Source organism: Urocitellus parryii, chromosome X, assembly GCF_045843805.1.
Source record: "Urocitellus parryii isolate mUroPar1 chromosome X, mUroPar1.hap1, whole genome shotgun sequence".
Taxonomy (NCBI): Eukaryota; Metazoa; Chordata; class Mammalia; order Rodentia; family Sciuridae; genus Urocitellus; species Urocitellus parryii.
Genome location: NC_135547.1, coordinates 48972858 through 49000080, shown reverse-complemented (window position 1 = coordinate 49000080; position 27223 = coordinate 48972858). Strand labels below are relative to the sequence as shown.

Genomic DNA, 27223 nt, shown 5'->3' with positions numbered 1-27223 from the left:
TACTTCCAGCCATGTTTGATTATTTATCTTTTTTTAAAATTTGGTTTGTTTCTCCATGATTAGCTTTTCCCCCACCATTTCACTTTACTGAGGTACTTCCCACTGTTGGTTTTGGTTATTGTTTTTCATTTCTTCCTCGTATAGTGTTTTACTCAAGATGCTTTGCAATGCTGGTTTTCTGGCTGCAAATTCTTTTAACTTTTGTTTATCATGAAAGGTTTTTATTTCTTTGTCGTACCCGAAGCTTAATTTTGCTGGATACAGAATTCTTGGTTGGCATCCATTGTCTTTCAGTGTGTGAAATATGTTGTTCCAGGATCTTCTCGCTTTCAGCGTCTGTGATAAAAATCCGTTGATAATCTTATTGGTATACCCCTGAATGTAATCTGCCTCCTTTCTCTTGTAGCTTTTAATATTTTCTCTTTGTTCTGTATATTAGATATCTTTATAACAATGTGTCTTGGCATTGGTCTACTGTGATTTTGTATGCTTGGTGTCCTGTATGCATCTACAATTTGTACATCCATATCATTTTTTATCTCTGGAAAGTTTTCATAATTATTTCATTCAACAGATTTCTCATTCCCTTGGTTTGAACCGCTATACCTTTCTCTATCCCGGTGACTCTTAAGTTTGTTTTTTTTTTTTTTTGTTATCCCATATCTCTTGGATGTTTTTCTAGTGATTTTTTATCAGCCTTTCTGAGTTTGCTAGACTCTTTTCAAGATGATATATTTTGTCTTCATTATGTGATGTTCTGGCTTCTACTTGCTCCACTCTGTTAGTGTTACTCTCATTTGAGTTCTTAATTTGGTTTATAGTTTCCTTCATTTCTAGGATTATTGTTTGATTTTTTTATAATCTCTATCTCCTGATAAAGATGCTTATTTGTTTCTTTTATCTGTTTATATAATACATTTTCAATGTGTTCTTTCATTGTTTGAATTTGCTGTCTCATGTCCTCTATAAGATTCCTTTCCATCTATCTAAGGTATTCCTTGAATTCTTTATTTGACCATATTTCTGATGCTTCTAGGTCCTCCTATATATTTAGGCTGTCCTGCATTGTTTGTATTCCTTTTCTTCCTTGCTTTTTCATGCTGCTCATGTTACTTCTTGTTCTGTTTGACTGGTGAGTTACTGTTTACTCCTAGAAATGTATTTGGTTTTGTGTATCTCTGGGGTGTCTCTTTTGTGATGGGAGACTATGACTAGAGATGATGAGTTTTGTTGCACTTTAAAGCAGATTCTTCATTTCTTAAACTGTGTACAGATTCTGATGGCATATAGCAGTCTGCGGTTTGGTCTTATATTTAGGTCGAATGATGTGATGGTATTGAGGTTGGTATCTCTTGGCAACCTTGGAAGGTTGCTCTACTGATGAGGGATATTAACAGGAGAATGGTCTGGAGTATTGGGGGGTAGCTAGGAACTTGGTAGCACTATATAAAGCCTCGGAACATTTACCTATACATATTTAGTAAATTACACATAAACAGCATCGTGATGCTTGGGAGGAAAGGTATTAGAAAGGGAGTGAAGAAGTCACTAAAGAGAATGAGAGTAAGCAGGTAGAATTCAAGGAAAGGGGAATAAGAAAATTGAAAAGAAATGAAAAGACAAAAGAAAAAATAGAAAATTTTTAAAAAATTATAATAATAATTATAAAATAAACATTAAAAATAAAAAAATATTAAAAAATAAAAATAAATAGATAAAAAGAGAAAAACAAATTAAAAAATTTAAAAATGCAGTCTTAGAGTTCGATTAACTTCTCTTCCAGTAGGTGGAGCTGTGCCCACCAGGCCAAGCTTCTCTTCTCTACGCAGAAACCAATCACTGTGCAGCAGCTCCTCCTCCCCGACTGGGGGGGTCTCCAATCCTGAGTGCCTAGGGGCTTTTCTGGTATCTAGTCACTTCCACACTTTCCCTCCAGCCAGGCCCCGCTCACCGGTGATGCTCACTACAATACTGGCTACATACCAGGTCTGTTGCTCCTGGGAGCCCTATTTTCTTGAACGACTGGGCACACTCTCCCTGCTTGCCATTCCCTCAGACCCTAAGGTTGTGGAGCGTGGGGCTGGGTAGCTGGTGCAAGAGACCTCAGTTGTCAGCACTGGTGGGAGCAATAGCCAGGGGTCCGGCACTGCGGGTCCCGCGCCTCTCCTGGTTCCCTCTGTCTGACTATCGCGCTCTCAGGAGAGCTGGGAGGGGCACTTGAGGTTTCCCCGCTGTGTGGAGAGGGAGGGCTAGGGGGTTACACACCTGCCACAGCCAGTTTCAATGAAATTATCTCCTCCATTGCATTCTGGTGATGTCAGTTCTCTGCCATGGTGATATTCCATGCGAATGGCAACAGTTCATTCCCTTTGCCAGGTGTCCCATGCAATGGGTGAGTCCTGACCGGCTCTCCCAAGCCCCGTCTCAATCCTGTGGCCACTGCCTAGGAAGGCTCGGTTGGTATTAACTTCCACAGGTTCAGGAGTAACCGACAAGTTGATTTAGCCCTGAGTCACAGTGGTTTATCTGTGAGACGCAGGCGAACAGGAGCATGAATTCAGTGTGTTCTGAGAAGTGCAAACTGTTCGCCCAAGATCCATGTCAACTCAGCATTGCCTAGTGATCCTGAGCAAACAGCATTTAGACGGTTTAAGACTCCCTATGCGCAGGGGCCATGCTAATCTTCTCTGTGTCGTTGCAATTTTAGTATATGTGCTGCTACAAATTCCTCAATAGGACACCCATAGCACAAGAGTTAATAATTAGAATCAACAAATGGGACTTACTCAAACTAAAAAGGTTTTCTCAGCAAAAGAAACAACAAGAGAGGTAAATAGGGAGCCTAATCCTGGGAACAAATCTTTACTCCTCACACTTCAGATAGAGCCCTAATATCCAGAGTATACAAAGAACTCAAAAAATTAGACAATAAGATAACAAATAACCCAATCAACAAATGGGCCAAGGACCTGAACAGACACTTCTCAGAGGAGGACATACAATCAATCAATAAGTACATGAAAAAATGCTCATCATCGCTAGCAGTCAGAGAAATGCAAATCAAAACCACCCTAAGATACCATCTCACTCCAGTAAGATTGGCAGCCATTATGAAGTCAAACAACAACAAGTGCTGGCAAGGATGTGGGGAAAAGGGTACGCTTGTTCATCATTGGTGGGACTGCAAATTGGTGCAGCCAATTTGGAAAGCAGTATGGAGATTTCTTGGAAAGCTGGGAATGGAACCACCATTTGACCCAGCTATTCCCCTTCTCGGTCTATTCCCCAAAGACCTAATAAGAGCATGCTACAGGGACACTGCTACATCGATGTTCATAGCAGCACAATTCACGATAGCAAGATTGTGGAATCAGCCTAGATGCCCTTCAACAGATGAATGGATAAAAAAATGTGGCATTTATACACAATTGAGTATTACTCTGCATTAAAAAATGACAAAATCATAGAATTTGGAGGGAAATGGATGGCATTAGAGCATATTATGCTAAGTGAAGCTAGCCAATCCCTAAAAAACAAATGCCAAATGTCTTCTTTGATATTAGGAGAGTAACTAAGAACAGAGTAGGGACGAAGAGCATGAGAAGAAGATTAACATTAAACAGGGATGAGAGGTGGGAGGGAAAGGGGAGAGAAGGGAAATTGCATAGAAATGGAAGGAGACCCTCAGTGTTATACAAAATTACATACAAGAGGAAGTGAGGGGAAAGGGAAAAATAATATAAGGGGGAGAAATGAAGTACAGTAGAGGGGGTAGAGAGAGAAGAGGGGAGGGGAGGGGAGGGGAGGGGGGATAGTAGAGGATAGGAAAGGCAGCAGAATACAACAGACACTAGTATGGCAATATGTAAATCAATGGAAGTGTAACTGATATGATTCTGCAATCTGTATATGGGGTAAAAATGGGAGTTCATAACCCACTTGAATCAAAGTGTGAAATATGATATATCGAGAACTATGTAATGTTTTGAACAACCAACAATAAAAATTTTAAAAAAAGACTCCCTCTGCCCGCACAGCTGAAGAGGTCAGAGACTTGATCTCTCCTCGCCTGCTGCCATGTTGGATCCCTCGGATTGGAAGCTCTGAAAATTCTTGCATTGTCTCACACATAAGCTTTCGGGGGACACTTCATATCTAACCTATAATATCACTATTTATATGTAGAAGACTTATATAATTAAAAGGGACAATGTTTCTGTTTTTTTTCTCTGGGTTCATTTTGCTTGCAGCAGTTGGAGAATTCAATTAAAAAACTGCCTATGAAAATTGCAAATATTAACATTAGCTTTATAAATAAAATTGTTAAATTGACAAATAATTATATTTCTGAATTTGCTTATTTCCATACTCAGTTACTTCTAAATTTATATTTTCAATTATTTGAATAACGAAAAATGCTATGTTCAATTTTACATTAATAATTAAACTTATCAAAGAAGGGAGACTAAGTTTTGCACTCTTGGATATGTTCAGAGTAGAAAAATAAAAGTGTTTTCATAGACTTGTGGCTTTAATGCATATCATTCCAATGGAAATGAAAGGTTGAATTTAGACAATTATAATATCTGGTAGACAATGGTATGTATCCGGAAAACATAACTAATTTATATATAATATAATTTTCTTTCCCTATCTAATAATTTAACCTAGATCAAGTGTACTTATTTATGGGCTACTAAACAAGATTACAGGCAATTGCCAATTACTGCTGAACTCATTATTGGATTCTACCCTACCTAAAAGGTAAAAGGTCATTATTTTAGTCCTCTGTATAAGCAGAGATAGGAGGGGTAACAACTCTTAAACTTCAAACCTGAGATCTTTATTGATGGGCCAACGAGAAAGTTGATTAAGTTTCACCTATCTCTCAGGTAACAATCTCCACCCATTAATGCCTACCTGCTGCTCTACTTGTAGAAATTCAGTTTTTCCTTGTACATTTTTATATTATATACATAAAGTATATATTGTATTATATATTTAAATGTATATTATATATTTATTTATTTATATTTATAGATTTTATCATAACAATATATATTTTCTTGCTATAATAACATCATTTGATTTTGATGAGTTAACATGAACTAAATTGCAAAGAAATTTCTGTGGGGTCATGTTTTTGTTTTTCTTTTTTGGTCCTCTTGTTATTGTTTTGAACATTCAATCTAGTCTTCAGCATATGTAGGTAACTATTTCAGTGGGGAAATATTTCTTCACTGACTATATTGGCATTTTGAGAAATTTCTATTTTGCTCTGAATTAGAAGAACTGGAAAATGCAACATCATCCATTGCCTACTTTCTACCATAACCAAGTACTAGATGAGCTTCTTTTTTATCTGTGTAGTGATGAATAAAACATAGTCCCCAACCTCAAGGAGCATATAATTAGTGATTTTTCATAAACAATAGTTGTCTTTCACGGATCCTGGTGAAAATAGCCCTAGAATGTATCCATGAATACATATTCTAAAGGCATTTTTAAAATGACAAAACTTCTTTTAAGCAAATAAGATATTAATATAATTGACTAATTTATTGAAATAAATATTTATGGGTATATTAATTATTATTAGAAATATATTTTGACTAACAAATAACATGTTGGCAGTATTCTATAAATTAAAGTCCTGAAGTCACATGTATAAACATGCTAAATATTTTGAAAAATGTAATGTTTTTCTCAACAGGTGACTAATATATATAAACAAACTTGGATTCTATTTTATGGTTTTTGTTTTTGTAGTCCTGGAGATTGAACTGAGGACCTTGAACATTCAAGACAAGCACTCTATCCCTGAGCTGTTTCTTACCCTCATTTTTTGCTTGATTTTGTATTCTTTTAGAACAGTCTTATGTAACCGAAAAAATAATCATAAAGTACAGACTGTTTCCATATATGTCCCTCTTATCCCCAAGGTTTTCCCAGTTATTTACATATTAGTGTAGTACATTTTCTATAATTGATGAACAAATGTTGGTACATTATTAACTAAAGTACATATCTTAACAGTAAAGATCACTCTTAATGACATGTGTTCACCATTATAGCTTCATCATTTTATATCTATTTTTAAGCTGTGCTATGGTGTGGTTCATGTGTCAATAAAAACTAAGTTTGTAGTCTGGTGGTACATGCCTGTAGTCAAAGTTACCTAAAGGCTTAAGCAAGAGGATTGAAAGTTCAAGGGCAACATGAGCAACTTATTTATACAGCATCTCAAAGTTTACAAAAAGAAGAGGGGAGTGGAGGCTGTAGCTCAGTGGAAGAGTGCAGGAGGCACTGGCAAAAGGGCATGGCAGGGGAAAGCATCTCAATTCTATAGTCACTATCACAAAAACAAACAAAAAACAATAGAAACAACTATTCTTGACATATGATGAGAAATGGGAATAAATGTCACTTGAAGATTGACTAACTCATATCAATAATCAGTAAGTGAAGCAAGAGGCATTCAGTACAAAGGAGCCTTCAACAATTAAGCAAGAATATATTAATTGTGAGCACTCTGAGTGAAGCTGTAAATTAAGGACAGTTTTTAAAAACGAATTGCCAAAGAAATCTCATTGACAAATGCTCAACATGGGATTTATGATGAATATACATAAATAAAAGTTGCAAAAATTGATTTTTATGAAGTAAGAATGATACCTACTCTCAGATTCTATCATGTATTCCTCTCTTTTGCAAGTGCCCAATGTCCTTCAGTCATGAGATCCTTACCAGAAGCTGATCACCATGTCCTTGAACCTCCAGGATTGTGAGACACCAAGCCTTTGGTACTTTGTTATGCAGTGCAGTTATAATATAGGAGTGATTTATATAGAAAGTCATTTGAGTATAAAACAATTGTATGTAAATTTCTTTGCAAATTACAACCAAAGATTATTTTCTTTGATTCATAATATTATAAGTCAAATCTTCCTGTTCATTTGTTGTTAAAAAGACTTTAAATATAAAATACCTACAGACAACAACAACAAAAATTCTTATATATTCAATCATACTTTTAAAATACTGACTTCTCTAATTTCATTGTTATTCCATGTGTCAAATAATGTACCAGATATAATTTTAAAAATTTATGTTCTGTTTCTTCAATTTATGGGTAATATTGGCAAAGTATCACTGTAACTAAAATTGGTAAATGCCAGAATGAAGAACATATTTTCTTTCCTTACAATTTATATTAAATAAAATGTCCAAATTGATAAGGTGTCTTTTTTCTATTATAAGTTAAATAAATGAAATTTGCCTTTGTAAAAGAGATAGACTATAAAAATTTAGTAGAATCTCTCCTTTTTGTTTTACTATGTTTTCAATGGCATAATTATAACATGTCTCAGCTTTATTGAAAATATTGTATAACACATTATGCTAAGTGAAGTTTGCCAATCCCCAAAAAAACCAAATGTCAACAGTTTTCTCTGATATAAGGGGAGTGACTCAAAGTGGGGTAGGGAGGGAGAGCATGGGAGGAAGATTATTTCTAGATAGGGAAGAGGGGTTGGAGGGAAGGGGAGCGGGAAGGGGAATAGCAAGGATGGTGGAATGTGATGTCATCGTTATACAAAATACATGTATGAAGATTTGAATTTGTTGTCAACATACCTCATATACAAACAGAGATATGAAAATTTGTGGCATATATGTGTATTAAGAATTGTAATGCAAAAAAAGAGTATATGTATAGTGCCATAATTTGGTATGAACATACTTTATATAAAGAGTTATGAAAAATTGTGCTGTATATGGGTAATAATGAGTGTAATGCATTCCACTATTGTCATGTATTTTAAAAATAAATAAATAATGAGAAAATATTGCATAATCCACAATAGTGCAGATTCCACTTATGCTTAGTAGAACTCTAAAACTCAATGAGTGTAAATTTAGCACAAATCACAATGATATATCGAGTACAAATTTATATCTTTCTAAAATAACAGCAGTGACTACATTAAAAAGTAAAACTTGACCTCTGAGTAATAACATCATGGATGAAAATTGCATTAATGTGAAATTAGTGCCTCATATAGATTTTTGTTAAAATATAGGTCTTGCTATAAGTCATTTCTTTTTATAATAAATGTACAAATATAGATACACTGAAGTATTTACCACATTCATTTTCACATACCACTGAAGGACATGTTTTAATAAGGATTTCTATCACAATTACATAAAAACTCTCTGACTACACATTCTGGGAGAAAAACTGTTGACTTGTAAGAGAAAATTTTTGGCAGGTGGGCACATTGGATTTTGCCCCATTTGAGATTTGAATCAATGCTGGCACTGTCACTCATGCTGTCATCATCAGTAATCCTGATTATGTTGACAGGAAGATACACATCACGGATGAAGTAAGGAAAACTTCCAAACACAAGAGGAATTTGTATCACAGGAGAAGTGACTGTGTCAGTCACTGCATTCCTGGTTAATGGTATAGTTCTTGTGGTTATTGATGTTCTGTTTACATTGACACATGTCTACAGAGTTGTGCCCATTTTTTTTCTGTTGTTCAAGCTGTTATGGAATTAGTAAAGTCAACAGAAAGGAAGCAATATTTGTTCACAGAGACTGATGTGTGGCAGGCCCTCAAGAATCCCAGTATTTGTGAAAGCAGAATGAAAGGTGTGACTGGAGAATTGAGCACCAGTTGTGTTAGTCAGCTTTCCAACAACTTAGAAGAGAAAATGTTTCATTTTGAGCTCATGGTTTCAGGGTGTCTCTCCATGGTCAGTTGATTCCATTGCTCCAGATCTGATGTTAGTCAAAATATCACAGACAAAAAGCATGTTGGAGGAAAGCTTCTAATCTCATGTCAGCCAGGAAGCAGAGAGAAACAGAAGATGCCAGAGACAGATATAGTTAAATGTCACACTGTCCAGAGATCTACTTTCTCCAGCTGTGCCCACTTGCCTAAAGTTACCATCCAGTAGTACATTAAGGTATCAATGTATTAATCCACTGAGGTGATAGCTTTCATCATCCAATATTTTTCAAATAGCTATATCTTTGAACCTTGCTTGTTGTGGACCATGCTTTGAAAACATGAGGTGTTCTTGAGGTCAAATCAATATCCAAACCATAACACTGGTAGAAAGGCTGATATATGGACAAAAAGCTTTTCAGTGGATTTGTTAATACTTTTATGTAAGAAATCTGGTTTTGCTTCTTAAACTCATAAAATGAATCCACACATTTCAACTCTTCTCCTAAACTACAATTGTTTCTCAGGTGTGCTACTCAACTTCAGTGATATTTCTATTTATTTATTTACTTATTACCATGGATTGAACCCAGGGGCAAACCCAGGGGCACTTAACCACTGAGCCATATCCCTAGCCCTTTTCCAATTTTATTTTTAAGTGGTATTTATCAAATCAGCATATCATATTCAAGCAAAATTTGCTGAAGGAAAATTTAACATATTTTCAATTATTGTAAAAGAAATAAAAGGCATCATTTCTTTGCCTTTCTTAATTGGTGCATTATGGAGGCCACTGTAAAATTATAAAATTCATTGAGAAGTTAAGAAATCTTTTCTCTATCACCTTCAGTAGTGAATAGATTTTTTTTTCAAAATGAGAAACTTTCTTGACAACCTCATATTAAATTTCTCATCAATGACTATAAACCTCTATAGCAGAGTGTGATATAATACATGGTTCAGGTTTTGTGAGCAAGGGGAAGGTTGTGTACTAAAAGACATATCTTACTGAGGATGATTTGCAAATATTATTTATGTTTTTTAAGACATTTTCTTCAGGAGTATAACAACAATATCATATTATTTATTAAAAAGTAATGAGCTGTTCAGTGAAAAAAAGATAGAGTTTCATAGGAATAAAAAAGTAAAAAGAATATTGGGGGGAAAAAAGGCCTGCCAGATACAGTGGCAGTGTAATCTCAGCCTCTGGGGAGGCTGAGACAGAAGGATATAGAGTTCAAAGCCAGCCCCACCAATTTAGAGAGACCCTAAGCAGCTTACCGAGACCCTGTTTCAAAATAATAAATAAAATTGAAAAAGGAATGGGAATGTGACTCAGCTGTTAAGTGCCCCTGGGTTCGCCCTTGGGTTCAATCCCTGGTAATAAATAAATAAATTAAAAACAGATAAGGCCTAATATTCTGAAGAAATTGCTCTGCAGAAATAGTGCTCTCATAATTAATTTTGAACAAATTTCTTTCCTGTTCATACAAACTGGATATTACATTATACTATTAATTATAAGAAAAATGAATTTATTTCATAATCACAAAAGTAGTACATGTATTCAATGTGCTGTGCACTGTGCTAAGTTCTTTATAGTGAGACTCAGATGTCATCATTAGGACAACACTGTAATGTAGTTATAATTGCTTTTTTTAATGAAAGGCCCACTCTTCCAAATTTATGTACCCAGTGAAATGAAAGAGCAATAACTCTGACCCTGAAAAAGTCTGTGGGAAATGGTCAACAGATTTTACATAAAGTATGTCTCATAAATTTTGGGGGGCTTAGATTAAGAAATGTGCATAGATGTGCTCACAGTTTGGTCCAAATACAGTGGCAAACCTTAGGAGTAGTCACCTTTATCAAGGGACCCTGAATTTCTAAGCAGATGGATTCTTCACCATTCACCAGGAATATCTCAAGACAAAGAGTATACCTCTTCCCTTTCTTTAAATGCATAGTGAAAGGGGAATTAAAAAAAAAAGAAATAGTGCTCTCAAAGGAATTCTCCACTCTAGTCAAGCTTCCTCCCCAAACACTATCAGAACTAACTTGTTTACCTAGACTATTTGAAGACTCAAACAGATTTACTTACCTGCTTTGTTTTCCTCCACATTCTCAATTTTATTCTTTGTTTCTTCATTTTCTCTCCCCTTTTTTCCATCAATCTATCAATAACTTTTTTATTTATTTTGCTTCTTTTGAAAAATACTTTTAGAGAGGGAACATGGCGCGGGTGCTGAGGGAGCAATCCCATGACCTCCTTAGCTACCCTGGAAAAGAGAGACTTCAGAACGACTGGATGCTGTCTGCTCAGGAACATCCAGCAATGTTGGGTTGAGGCGGAACATAAGTGAGGAGTTTGAGCTTCTCAGAGGCCACAGCACACTCGAGTGTGGGTAAATCCAGGCCACTCCACACGCGGAGCTACTGGCTGGTTGATTTGCGACCTGCTGCCAACCCATGGCAACTCAGTGCTAGAGAGACCCTCCAGAGGAGTAGAGAAAAAAAAAAAAAAACTTCAGAGCTTTGCGGGGTCTTTTGAGGTGGTGCTAACTGAGCCTCCATGGACCAGTGGACCAAAATCCTAGGTAGGATTTAGGAGAGATAGACCAGACCCAACCTTCCCATCGTACACCCCAGCAAGGAGACCAGCGTCCACCATGGCAGAGAACTGACGTCAGAGTTCGGCTGATGTATGGCTCCACAGCAAAATCTGCGACCACAGGTGTGTGACTCTCAGCCCTCCCTCTGCATACAGCTGGGAAATCTCAAAAATCTCTCCCCAGCACTCCCTGAGCCTGATTATTGAAGCCAAGGGAATCAGGATGGGGCACATGACCTCCATCTCCCCCTCCCACCAGCGCTGACAGCCGAGGACTTTTTTGCCAGCTCCCGCGAGCGTGGCTACTGGAGGGAATCAAGCAAAGTAAGCCAACAGCACCAAGCTCCCACGCTCCACAACCTCGGGGTCTGGATGAATGGCAAACAGAGACAGTGCCCAGTCATTCAAGAGAACAGGGCACCCAGGGGGCTGTAGGCCCAGAGTGTAGCTAGATCTGCAGAGAACAGCACCAGTGAGTGGGGCCTGGCTGCAGGAGAAGTGGGGGGCTAGAGACCAGGAACTGCCTTGGGCAACCAGGATTGATAAGATTCCCAGCTAGGGAGGAGGACTCAACTCACAGGAATTGTTTCCTGCATCTTGAGGGCAGAAGCTTGGCCCAGGCGGCACAGCTCCACCTACTGGATGAGAAGCTAATCCAACTCTTAAGACTGCATTTATCTTTTTTTTTTTTCCAATTTTTTTTCATTTTTCCCCTTTTCTTTTATTCTTCCTATTTTCTTTCTCTCTTTCTCTTTAGTGACTTCTTCCTTCCCCTTCCCCTACCTTTCCTCCCAAGCATTACGACTTCAATTATGTGTAATGTACTAAATGCATATAGGTGAATGTTCTGACACGGTTTATAGTGCCCCCAAGTCCCTAGCTACCCCCAAATATGCCAGTCCATTCTCCTGTTAATATCCCCCTTCAGTAGAGCAATCTTCCGAGGTTGCTAAGATATACCAACCCCCATAACATCACATCACATAAAGTCCTAAGACCAAACCAAAGATTGCTATATGCCATCAGAATCCGTATGTCTTTTATGAAATGAATCAATTTGCTTTAAAGTACAATAAAACCCAATATCTCTAGACATAGTCCCTCATCACAAAGGAGAGATTCCAGAGATATACAAAACCAAAACAAATTTATAGGCATAAATAGTAACACAGCAGTCAAACAGAGCTGCAAAGTAATGTGAGCATCATGAAAAAGAAACAAGGAAAAAAAGGATTAGAAACAATGCAGGACAGCCTAAATGTACAGGAGAACCTAGAGGCATCAGAAAAAAATGGTAAGATAAAGAACTCAAGGCATACCTGACACAGATGGAATGAAATCTTAAAGAGGTCATTCGACAGCAAATGCAAACAATGAAAGAACACCTCAACAATGAATTACATAAACAAATTCAAGAAGCAAATCAACAACTCTAACAGGACATAGATGTTATAAAAAAATCAAACAATAATCCTAGAAATGAAGAAAATTATAAACCAAGTTAAAAACTCAAATGAGAGCATTTCTAGTAGATCAAGTAGAAGTCAGAACATCAGACAATGAAGACAAAATATATCATCTCGAAAAGAGTCTAGTCAACTCAGAAAGACTGGGAAGAAACCATGAGTAAAACATCCAAGAGATATGGGATATCATAAAAAAAAACTTAAGAGTCATTGGTATAGAGGAAGGTATAGAGGTCCAAACCAAAGGAATGCAATCTGTAGAATGAAATAATATTAGAAAACATTCCAGACACGAAAAATGAAACAGATGTCCAAATCCTAGAAGCCTACAGGATGTCGAACATACAAAACCACAATAGACCAACTCCAAAACACAGTATTATGAAGATATCCAACATAGAGAAAAAGGAGAGAATATTAAAAGCTAAAAGAGAAAGAAGGCAGATTACCTTCAGGGGTAAACCAATTAAGTTAACGGCTGATTTCTCATCACAGACACTGAAAGCGAGAAGATCCTGGAACAAAGTATTTCAAACTCTGAAAGATATTGGGTGACCAACAAGAATATTGTATCCAGCAAAATTAAGCTTCAGGTTTGACAACTAAATAAAAATCTTTCACTATAAACAAAAGTTAAAAGAATTTGCAGCCAGAAAACCATCACTGCAAAGCATTTTGGGCAAAACAATACACAAAGAGGAAATGAAAAACAACAACTAAAACCAACAGTGGGAAGTACCTCAGTTAACGGGGGGGGGGGAGGACTAATCAAAGAGGGGAAAACAAACAAAATTAAAAATAAATAAACAAATAAACAAACAAACATTACCAGAAGTACAAACCATATATCAATAGTAACCCGAAACGTTAATGGTTTAACCTCATCAATAAAGCGACATAGGCTGGTAACCTGGATTAAAAAAACAGATCCAACAATATGCTGCCTTCAGGAGACATGTCTGCTAGGAAAAGACATGCACAGGCTGAAGGTGAAAGTTGGGAAAAATCATACCACTCCCATGGTCCTCGGAATCAAGCAGGGGTGGCCATCCTCATATCAAATAAAATCAACTTCAAGCCTAAGTTAATCAAAAGGGATAAAGAATGACACTATATACTATTAAAGGGAACAAATCACCAACAAGACATAACAATTATCACTATTTATGCACCAAACAATGGTGATGCTACATTCATAAAAAAAAAAAAAAAAACTCTCCTCAAGTTCAAGAGTCAAATAGACCACAACACAATAATTATGGGTGACTTCAAAACACATCTCTCACTATTGGACAGCTCTTCCAAACAAAAGTTGAATAAAGTAACTATAGAACTCAATATCACAATCAATAACCTAGACTTAACTGACATATATAGAATATATCAACCATCATCAAGCGGATACACTTTTTTCTCAGTAGCACATGGATCCTTCTCAAAGATAGACCATATATTATGCCATAGGGCAACTCTTAGAAATTATAAAGGTGTGGAGATAATACCATGCATCTTATCTGATCAAATTGGAATGAAACTGGAAAAAACGATAAAAAAAGAAAGAAAAAATTCTACATCACTTGGAGAATGAACAATATGTTACTGAATGATCAATGGATTACAGAAGAAATAAATGAAGAAGTCAAAAAATTCTTAGAGATAAATGAAAATACAGACATAACATATTGGAATCTATGGGACATATGAATGCATTTCCAAGAGAAAAATTCATTGCTTGGAGTTCATTCCTCAAAAAAAAAGAAAAAAAAAACAACAAATAAATTGATCTCACACTTCATCTCAAAACCCTAGAAAAAGAAGAGCAAAACAACAGAAAATGTAGCAGAAGGTAAGAAATAATAAAAATCAGAGCTGAAATCAATGAATTTGAAACAATTGAAAAAATGGACAAAACTAAAAGTTGGTTCTTTGAAAAAATGAATAAGATCAACAGACCCTTAGCCATGCTAAGGAAGAGGAGAGAAAACTCAAATTACTAGCATATGGGATGAAAAAGGCAATATCAAAATAGACACTACAAAAATACAGAAGAGGGCTGGGGATGTGGCTCAAGCGGTAGCGCGATCGCCTGGCATGCGTGCGGCCCGGGTTCGATCCTCAGCACCACATACCAACAAAGATGTTGTGTCCGCCGAGAACTAATAAATATTTTTAAAAAAATTCTCTCTCTCTCTCTCTCTCTCTCTCTCTCTCTCTCTCTCTCCTCTCTCACTCTCTCTTTAAAAAAAATACAGAAGATAATGAGAAATTATTTTGAAACCTTATATTCCAATAAAATAGAAGATAGTGAAGACATCAATAATTTCTTAAGTCATATGATTTGCCCAGATTGAGTCAGGAGGATACACACAATTTAAACAGACCAATATCAATGGAGGAAATAGAAGAAGCCATCAAAAGACTACCAACCAAAAATAGCCCAGGACCAGATGGGTATAGCAGAGTTTTACAAAACCTTTAAAGAAGAACTAATACCAATAATTTTCAAGTTATTTCAGGAAATAGAAAAAGATGGAGCTCTTCCAAATTCATTCTAAAAGGCTATCGTCACCCTGATTCCAAAACCAGACAAAGACACTTCAAAGAAGGAAAACTACAGACCAATATCTGTAATGAAATTAGATGCAAAAATCCTCAATAAAATTCTGGCAAATTGGATACAAAAACATATTAAAAATACTGTGCACCATAATCAAGTAAGATTCATCCCTGGGATACAAGGCTGGTTCAATATATGGAAATCAATAAATGTTATTCACCACATCAATAGATTTAAAGATAAGAACTATAAGATCATCTCGATACATGCAGAAAAAGCATTCTACAAAGTACAGGATCCCTTTATGTTCAAAACACTAGAAAAACTAGGGATAACAGGAGCTTACCTCAACATTGTAAAAGCTATCTATGCTAAGACTCATGCTGGCATCATTCTAAACAGAGAAAAATTGAAGGCATTCCCTCTAAAATCTGGAACAAGACAGGGATGCCCTCTATCACCACTTCTATTCAACATAGTTCTTGAAATACTGACCAGAGCAATTAGACAGATGAAAGAAATTAAAGGCGTAAAGATAGGAAAAGAAGAACTTAAATTAGCACTATTTGCGGGTGACATGATCCTATACCTAGCAGACCCAAAAGGTTCTACCCAGAAACTTCTAGAGCTAGTAAATTAATTCAGCAAAGTGGCAGGATATAAAATCAACATGCAAAAATCAAAGGCATTCCTGTATATCAGTGAGAAATCCTCTGAAATGGAAATGAGTACAACCACCCCATTCACAATATCCTCAAAAAAAATAAATAAAATACTTAGGAATCAACATAACAAAAGAGGTGAAAGAACTATACAATGAAAATTACAGAACCCCAAAGAGAGAAATAAAAGAAGACCTTAGAAGATGGAAAGATATACCCTGTTCATGGATAGGCAGAACTAACATCATTAAAATGGCGATATTACCAACAGCATCATTCTAAATCAAAACCCAATGGCATTCCTCGCAGAAATAGATAAAGCAATCATGAAATTCATCTGGAAAAATAAAAGACCCAGAATAGCAAAAGCAATTCTAAGCAGGAAGAATGAAACAGGCATTACAGTGATACCAGACTTTAAACTATACTACAGAGCAATAGTAACAAAAACAGCATGGTGCTGCTACCGAAACAGGCAAGTAGACCAATGGTACAGAATAAAGGACACAGAGACCAATCTACAAAATTACAACTACCTTATATTAGACAAAGGTGCTAAAAGCATGCAATGGAGAAAGGATAGCATTTTCAACAAATGGTGCTGGGAAAACTGGAAATTCATATGCAACAACATGAAACTGAATCACTTTCTCTCACCATGCACAAAAATTAACTCAAAATGGATCAAGGATCTAGGGATCAAACCAGAAATTCTGCATCTGATAGAAGAAAAAGTTAGCTCTAATCTCCATCTCACGGGGTCGGGCTCTAAATTCCTTAATAGGACACCTATAGCACAAGAGTTAAAATCAACAATCAACAAATGGGACATACTCAAACTAATAACTTTTTTCTCAGCAAGAGAAACAATAAGAGAGGTAAATAGAGATCCCACATCCTGGGAACAAATTTTTACCCCTCGCACTTCAGATAGAGCCCTAATATCCAGAGTAGACAAAGAACTCAAAAAATTAAAGAATAAGAAAACAACCCAATCAACAAATGGGCCAAAAATCTGAACAGACACTTCTCAGAGAAGGATATACAGTCAATCAACAAATACAAGAAAAAATGCTCACCATCTGTAGCAATCAGAGAATTGCAAATTAAAACCAAACTAAGTTACCATCTCACTCCAGTAAAAATGGCAGCCATTATGAAGTCAAACAACAGGTGCTGGTGAGGATATGGGGAAAAGGGTACACTTGTACATCGCTGGTGGGACTACAAATTGGTGCAGCCAATTTGGAAAGCAGTATGTAGAGTCCTTGGAAAGCTGGGAATGGAACCACCATTTTACCCAGCTATTCCCCTTCTGGGACTATTCCCCAAAGACCTAAAAAGAGCATACTATAGGGATACAGCCACATCAATGTTTATAGCAGCACAATTCACAATAGCTAGACTGTGGAACCAACCTAGATGCCCTTCAATAGATGAATGGATAAAAAAAAGTGGTATCTGTACACAATGGAATATTACTCAGCAATAAAAAATAACAAAATCATGGCATTTGCAGGGAAATTGATGGCATTAGAGCAGATTATGCTAAGTGAAGCTAACCAATCCCTAAAAAACAAATGCCGAATATCTTCTTTGATATAAGGAGGGTGACTCAAATTAAAGCAGGGAAGAAGAACATGAGAAGAATATTACCATTAAGCAGGGAGGAGAGGTGGGAGGGAATGGGAGAGAGAAGGGGAATTGCATGGAAGATGGAAGGAGACCCTCATTGTTATACAAAATTACATATAAGTGGATGTGAGGGGAAAGGGGAAAAAAGTGAGAAATTAATTACAGTAGATGGGGTAGAGAGAGAAGAAGGGAGAGGAGGGGAGGGGAGGGGGGATAGGAAGGGGATAAGAAAGGCAGGAGAATACAACAGACACTAGTATGGCAGTATGAATAAACGTGGATGTGTAACCAATGTGATTCTGCAATCTGTACACGTGGTAAAAATGGGAGTTCATAACCCACTTGAATCAAATATATGAAATATGATATGTCAAGATCATTATAATATTTTGAGCAACCAATAAAAAAAAATAAAAAATAAAGTTTAAAAAAAAGTAGGGCTAGATGGAAAGAAGGAAAGCAAACTGCTTTGCAGAGCTCATAGATTATGATCCTGTTAAAATAAACAGACTTTTGTTACAGTAGATATTTTTTATGGTCCTACAGTTTAGATGCCAATAAATGTGAATGGTTAAAAAATAATAATTTTCTTTTAAAATAACCCATTTTCTAAAATATGCAAATCAAGACCAGCGCAACAAATATATAAGAGGTGTCTTAAAAACAGAATCACAGAACCAACCTGAGGATCAATTATAAAATTTGATGCCTCTTAAATCAAATAGAGCAGAGCCGATGCCAGGAAGGCTCACCACCCATTACAAGGAGGAACACAGCAGTGCAAGGAGGGACCCATAAAAAACACCAGCGGGTGAAACACCGCCCACCCCATGTGGTTGCCAAGGAGAGCAGGTAACTGGGCTGCATTCTCCTGCTTCTCTCTGCAAAGTATGCTGAGTGTTAATTAAAATGTGTAAGTCGATTTTTGAGGTAGCTGCCTGGGAAAGGGGATCCTACCAAGAAGTCTCTTCTGCTGATAGACTTCATTTGGAATCCTGCATTTTCTGCAAATAAAATTCTCTACAACAACAACAACAACAAAAGAAAGATAGTTGTATAAGAATAAATTCATGGTTACTCAAGTAATTAAAACCGTGGACTGTTATTAACTTTGTGGGCTTAAGAAAGATAATATTTTAACAATTTTAAAAATATGTATTAATATTTATTAGTGTATTATAGTTCAATATTATTGCATCATTCATTTGACAAATACATATAATTAGCTCCATTTCAATCCCCAGTATTACCTCTTTCTCTCTTCTCCTCCCTTCACTTGCTCCCCTTTCTAATAAAATTGTCGAAATTAAATTATGTTAATGTATGAATATATCACCATGAATTTAACCTTTACATAGAAGTATAATGTATTAATTTTAAAATCTAATTAATAATAAGAAGAACAAGGAAATAGAAGATAGCTGTTTTATAAATCTAATTTTCCACATCTTTAAAGTATAAAAAATATTATATATTTTACAAGTTTTCTGTAGGAGCTAAAATTGTAGAAAATATCTAACACAATGTTGTGCACAATTTTGATGTTTAATAAGCATTAATTTATTTTATGTGGTAGACAAAATAATGCCCACCTGAAGACTTCCATGTGTTAATCCATGGAATATGTGATTATATTAATTTACACAGAAAAATGTCTTTGCAGATATCATTATATTCACCATGCTGAGATAGCAATGTTAGAGGAGTCCTATTTTTAAATCTAAGGGTCTCTAAAAGTAAAGAAAAGTCATGGTTGAGAAAAAAAATGTGCGCAACATTTCTTTCTTTCTTTCTTTCTTTCTTTCTTTCTTTCTTTCTTTCTTTCTTTCTTTCTTTCTTTCGTACTAGAACCCATGGGTATTCTACCAGTGAGCTATAATCCATATCTCTTTTTAAATTTTATTTTTATTGATTGATTTTATTTTGAGGCAGAGTTTCACTAATTTGACTAGAGCCTCCAAGTTGCTGAATCTGACCTTGAATTTGTGAACCTCTTGCTTCAGCCCTGGAGCTACTGGGATTATAGTTGTGTGCCACCTCACCTGGCACAACATTGATTTTGATGATGAAGAAAGGAATCTAAGGAATGTGAGTAACCTCTAAAGCTTACAGTGATCCAAAGGTGGCATGTGGAAAGGTAACAGGTACCAAAGTCCTATACTACATGGAAAAAAATATCCTGTAAACACTATTATGATCCTGAAAGTAGAGTCTTCCCTGGAATCTTGAGTAAGGAATACAGCCTTGTTAACATGTGTATGTTATCTTGATGAGATCATGTTATATGTATGATCTACAGAACTGTGAGATAATAAATTTGTGATTTAATATACTTACTCATGTAGCCATAGTGAGGTAGAATTTAATAAATAAAAGGTAAGTAGTAAGACATAAGAAAGGATAAGGAAAATCTAACTTTAATATAAGAGCATTGTGCTACAGTTTCTCCTCTTTTCTCCCCAAACCAGTTCTCACTCCCAGGCCTATTATTCCCCAAGTCAGTTTACTCCAAGATCTTCCACTTTCAAATTTCTGGTAAATCTGCAAATCTTAGTTATCACACATTCACTCACTTATGAAGGTTACTTTATACACTCTCAATTAGTTTATGTAATAAACAGATCAAGCAAAGGGATTTATGATATTCTAAGAACCCTGTAAAACAGGGTACTTTTAAATTTTATATACTGATTATATAGTAGAGACCATGTCATGATCCTGAGAAATGCCAACCACCAAAAATCATCTTGTGATCACCAAACTCACATCATTTTCACATACCTTTCCATGACCAAGTTTCCTTTAATAGAGACTGAGGACCCCCAAACATAGTCCATTCTTGAAATGTCTCACATTCTCCCTTGAAAGCATAACCCCTAACTTATTGTGTACATTTCTATATTTCTAAATGATATTTCCTTAAATTCATATCTGAAAATTTGTCAAGAATCCCACTTGTCCTGAGTAGAGTGCACCTTTACTGGGAACTCCTTGGACTCCTTCCAGTGACAATTTCTTCAAATTCATAAATTATTGGTTGGAGAAGTTTAGAAATAAGTCCCATCTAGTGTCTATGATGTGATATTGTGAAGTATTTGATCTGTATTCACTTTTTTAGCATAGGTCTCCAAAAAAATCATAGGAATCTTCAAAGTAATAAGTGCATTTTATATTAATAAGTTTATTGATGACCAGAAGCCCCTGGCTGGCTTAAAAATGGAAGCTGTTCACTAGAAAGAACTTCTATGTGCTCAAAGGATTGAGATTTTTAATTCAAACCCTCCACCTGCAGAGAGGGGAGAAGCTAAAGGTTAATTAGTTTGCTGATGGCCCATAGTTTAATCAATCATGTCTGCATAATGAAACTTCCATAAAATTCCAAAAGGACAAGCTTTAAAGAGCTTCTAAATAGCTGAACATGTGCAGTTTCCTGGAGGGTAGAGCACCTACAGAAAGCATGGAAGCTCCAACTCTTCTCACATACTTTGGCTAAAGACTTCATCTAATATGTGCTCTTATTCTTTGTAATGGCCTTTAAAAGAAACTGAGTTATTTCCCTCAATCCTGTGAGCAGATTTACGAAAATAAATGAATCCTAGATGGGTTTTATGACCACATTTTATATCAATTTATAAGCAGCCAATTAGATGTTTAAAAAAATCAGGGCTTAGAATTGACATTTGAAGGAAAGATGTCTTAAGGTCTGATCCCTCAACACGTTGGATCTCATGGTATTTTCATGTTGATAATGTCAGAATTGGATTAATTAGAGGACACCTAACTGGTGCCTGCTGCTGCAACATTGCTTGCTTGGTGGTTGTCGTAAAAACCCATACACCAGGTATCAGAAAAATGTTGTGAGATTACAGTGGAAACAAATTAGTTTGAGGTTTTTTCTTTATAACATCAAAATTATATATATATATATATATATATATATATATATATATATATATACACACACACACACACACACACATTCTGTGTGATAAGAGTTGTTATTTTTATCATCAGAGTGAAATTTTTATTCTGAAAAATTGATCTTAGTAGAATCAATAATTAATCCATCCAGATAGTTATTCCTATGTTAGCCTGTAATTTAAAACAATCAAATAGCTATCAAATCAAAATTTTAATCTAATGACTTTTTAAAAACATTTGCTTTTATAAAAATTCATATATGTACACATATACAAAAATAGAATCACATGAAAGACATCTGTATATTCATTCTTCATTCTCAACAATTATCTGTTCTTCCTCAATCTTATTTCTTATAAACTGGGCAGTGTTTTTTACTTTATTTTATTTTTTCTTTTCTTTTTTGGGATTGAATTCAGGGGCACTGGACCACTGAGCCACATTCCCAGCCCTATTTTGTATTTTACTTAGAGACAGGGTCTCACTGACTTGCTTAGTGCTTCACATTTGCTAAGGCTGGCTTTGAATTTGTGATCCTTCTGTCTCAGCTTCTGAACTGCTGGGATTACAGGTGTGTGCCTCCACACCTGGCTGGGCACTGAATTTTAAAACAATTCCTAGATGTTTTAATCATACTCTCTGTAGACACTTCAATATATACCCTTAAAAGACAAAGATTCTTCATCAGGTAGGACAGGGATAGCAAGATCTTTTTCTATTAACAATATCAAAAAGGAATAAACAAAGAAACCCAACTTCCACATCTTTCCCAGCAAAAGCATAGGAAGGCCTAAGTAATTGATTTATTTTCCAACTGAAATAAGCCTGTCGAGACCAAAAAACAAAAACAAAAACAAAAAAAGAGTTCCATTTGTGGCCCCCAACTGAAGACAGCAGATGACTCAGATAAGATTTCAATTTCTAAATACCTTTTTTTCGTTGAAGGCAATCTGCAGAGACTGGATTCCCATGCCACACTAGCACTGGAAGGAAATACCTCTGACTTCCAAATGACAGAGTGAGAGGACAATGAGATGGAAGAGGAACCTGGAGAAAAGAGGTATTGAAAGCCAGAATGAGAAGATCTGAGGAAACCCCTTAAAGACCCAGATGTGAAATTCACCAGATTTAACATGCCAAAAGTTTGATTAAATAATTACAATTTTGGATTTCACCCACATTTTCAGTGGGCTCTGAATAGTACATAAATGAAGAAGACCCAAATACAACCTCAAGGACTATGAAAACTAAAGTTACACTGGAACAACAGCCCACAAGTTAGGCAAAGGTTTTTCTCTATAAATATACAATATGCTTAGTTTCAAAAATATAACATTTAAATTGAATCCAGAGTCTACTAATAAAACACCTGAAACATCCATGATTTAATTGAAAACCATTTTATGAAATTGAATGAGAAATGAAAATCAATCCATACTGAGATATCATATAAACTGGATTTTAGGTATCATATGAACTGGATTAAGTAATACACAAGTAGCTGGGAAAACATTGATTGCTGTCAAAGCTTTATTTCTTGTACTAGAGATTGAATCTAGAGGCATTTTACCCCTGAGCTGCATCACTAGCCCTTTTTATTTCTTCTTCTTCTTAATTTTTTCTTTTAATTTTGAGAAAAGGTCTCACTAAGTTGCTTAGAATCTTGCTGGGGCTATCCTTGAACTTTCAATCTTCCTGCCTCAGCCTCCTGAGTTATTGGGATTACAGGCATGTGCCACCAGGCCTGGTGCTGTCAGTACTTTAATAGGAACTGAATACCTTTCTCATAGGCAAAACAAGATAGTTTGTCTGGAAGGCCAAGTTTTGGAAAGGAAATAATAGAAAAATTATTCACAAAAAGTTTGGAAAGAGTTAGGCAGATAGCCATCTTTGAATGGCCAAGGGATGTGAAGACATTTGTGTTGAATGTAAATATTCATAAAAAATGACCTCAGCAGAAGAGACATTTAATAATGTAATAAATAGGTGATCCATTCTGTGAGTAACAATCAGCTTCTTTACCCAGTCACCTATGTAATCACCAAATTGCTCCATGAATACACATGTTGGAGAGATGGATCCCATAAATGGACTTCACAGTGCAGATTTAACTCACCAAATGTGGCCTTAGTTTGGCCATAGTATTGTGCCAGGCACAGATGAGTGCCTGATTTACCAGCAGCAGAGACCATAGCTTAATCCTAATATGGGATTATTCTCTGGTGTTATCAGAAGTTACCTAAGGGATAATTAAAATAGATGATTTCCATTATGAAATGGGCAATATTTTATTCTTATTGGAGTAGATATTTACTTGGTATATGAATTATCCTTCTCTGTATTAATGCATCTATCATTACTACCATGTGTGTAATTACCGTATATCTTATCCACTGTCATGATATTTCAATTAGCATTGCTTTTGATGAAGGAACTCACGTTATAGACAAAAAAGTATACCAATGGACTCCTACTTATAGAATGTATTGATCTTATCATTTTCACCATCATCATCCTAAGGTGTCTGGTTTTATAGAATGATGGAATGGCTTTTTGAAGACACAGGAACACTAGCACCTAGTCAATATTCTGATACTGGCAGAAATGCCTTTACCAAAACTATTGCCATGCTGTTTGGACAGTCAACCTTCAAAATTGTAAGATAAATATAACCCTTGTTATATATCAGCCAGGACAAATACTTTGAATAAACTGATAAATAAATACGATAGTGATTCTCTTTATAGCCAACATTCATGGGTCAAGGAATCAAGGGGTGGAAATAGTTATGATCTCATAACATTATTCCTAGGGTCACACTAGAAAAATGTTAGCTTCCTGTTCCAATTACTTTATGTTCTGCTTGCCTGGAGGTTTATTCAGAGGGATAAATAAAACACAATAAATATTTTTTTTAGACATTAACTCAAGATTATCACCAAGGCACAAAATGCCTTCTTGCATCTGGATCAGCAGGCTAAGAGGGGAGTAATAGTGCTGAATGAAAGTGGTTGATCCTGACTACTAAATGGAAATTAGATTTCTACTTTCTACTGGAGATAAGAAAGATATGTCTGGCATATATAAGATAAAATAGGGTGACATGGGGTGTGATTATGTCAATTAGAAATTATAATAACAATCCAGACACAATTACAAATGTCTCAGACAATTCAGAAATAATGACTTGAATGAGCCCTCCATATGAAGAATAACAACCGGCTGAAGTACTAGCTGAAGGCAAATGGAATACAGAATATGCAGCTGAAGAAGGAAGTTATAAACACCAATTATGATCATATGACAAGTTAAAGGAATGGGGTCTAAAATTATCATGAGATTTCCACATTAGATTTTTTATTTGATCTAATTAGTTATACATAGCAGTAGAATGCAATTTGATACATCATACATAAAGGGAGGATAACTTCTCACTTTTCTGGTTGTATCTGGTGTAGAATAACACCAATCATGTAGACATATGCACAAGGGGTAATAATGTCTGTTTCATTCTACTATTCATTCTACCACAATAGCACCTCCCCTCCTTTCAATAGCTCTGCCTAATCCAAAGCAACTCTATCCTTCACTGCCCCCACTCCCATATTATGAATTAGCATCCATATGCAGCAAAATCAGGCTTTTGGTTTTTTGGATTGGCTTATTTTGCTTAGCATGATGATTTCCACCTTCATCAATTTATCAGCAAATGTCATAATTTCATTCTTCCTTAAGGCTGAGTAGTATTCCATGGTGTGTGTGTGTGTGTGTGTGTGTGTGTGTATGAATTTATATATAATTCATATATATATGAATTATATATGTATATAATATAATTATATATGTATATAATTATATATGTATATAATATAATTCATATATACATATATATATATATACACACACACATATATACATATACAGGGTGTTTGTGTATGTGACATTTTCTTTATCCATTCATCTGTTGAAGGGCACCAAATTAGTTTAGCTAATATGAGTGGAACTGCTTTAAACATTGATGTGGATGTGTCACTGTAGTATGTTGATTTAAATCCTTTAGTTATAAAATAAGGACTGGGATAGCTGAGTCAAATGGTGATTCCATTCCAAGTTTTCTGAGGAATCTCCATACTGCTTTTAGAGTGTTTGCACCAATTTGTAGTACAACCAGCAATGTATGAGTGTACCTTTTCCCCCCACAACATTGCCAACATTTATTTTTAGTTGTAGTCTTACTAATTTCCATTCTGACTGGAGTAAAATTGAATCTCAGTATGGTTTTAATTTGCATTTCTTCTAATTGATAGAGATGTTGAATATTTTTTAATATATTTGTTTGCCATTTGTATTTCTTCTTCTGACATGCCTGTTTAATTACTTTGCCCATTTGTTGATTGTTTTTTTTTTGGGGGGGGGAGTTAAGTTTATTTTTAATTCTTTATATATACTGAAGACTAATGCTCTATCTGAGTTACATGTGGTAAGGATTTTCTCCCATTCTGTAGGTTCTCTCCTCATGTTCTTGATTGTTTTCTTTGCTGAGGATAAGCTTTTTTAATTTGGATCCATTCCATTTATTGTTTTTTTTTTTTTATTTCACTGCTTGCATGATAGGAGTCTTGTTAAGGAAGTCAGTTCCTAAACTGACATGATGAAGATTTGGGCCAAGTTTTTCTTCTATTAGGTGCAGGGGCTCTGTCCAGCTTTCCCAGCACCATTTGTTGAAAAAGATATCTCCTCTTTAATGAATGTTTGTGGTGCCATTATCTAGTATGAGATGTGTTTATGAGTTTGGTTTTATGTCTTCTATTCATCAACATTGGTCTATGTGTCTATTTCGGTGACAGTACCATGTTGTTTTTGTTACTCTGACTCTGTAGTATACTTTAAGATCTGGTATTGTGATGCCTCCTGCTTCACTCTTCTTGCAAAAGATTGCTTTGTCTATTCTGGATCTCTTATTTTTCCAAATAAATTTCTTGATTGCTTTTTTTGTTCTGTGAGGAATCATTGGGATTTTAAAAAGAATTGCTTTGAATCTGAATAATGCTTTTGTTAGTAGGCTCATTTTGAAAATATTAATTAATTCTGCATATCCAAGAGCATGGGAGATCTTTCCATCTTCTAAGTTCCTTTTTAATTTCTTTCTTTAGTGTCCTCTAGTTTTCATTGTGTAGATTTTTCACCTCTTTTGTTAGATTGATTCCCAAGTTTTTTTTTTTTTTGAGGCTATTGTGAATGTGGTAGTTTTCCTAATTTCTCTTTCAGTGGATTAATCACTTATGTATAGGAATGCATTTGATTTGTGGTTGTTGATTTTATATCCTGCTATTTTGCTGAACTCATTTGTCAATTCTAGAAATTTTCTGGTGAATTTTTTAGGTCTTATAAATATAGAATCTTATTCTCAGCAAATAGTGATAGTTTGAGTTCTTATTTTCCTATTTGTATTCCTTTAATTTCTTTCATCTAATTGTCCTAGCTGAAGTTTCAAGGACAATGTTGAATAAATATGGAGAAAGACATCATCCTTGTCTTGTTCCAGTTTTTAGAGGGAATGCTTTCAATTTTTCTCCAGTTACAATGATGTTGGCCTTGGGATTAGCAAATTTAGTTTTTACAATGTTGAAG

The 27223-nt window shown here is 35.5% G+C and overlaps 1 pseudogene; it reads right to left on the bottom strand.

Annotated features, from left to right (window-relative positions):
- Positions 1–2631: 2631 nt before the first annotated feature.
- Positions 2632–2728, bottom strand: LOC113175964 (U6 spliceosomal RNA; annotated as a pseudogene).
- Positions 2729–27223: the final 24495 nt, after the last annotated feature.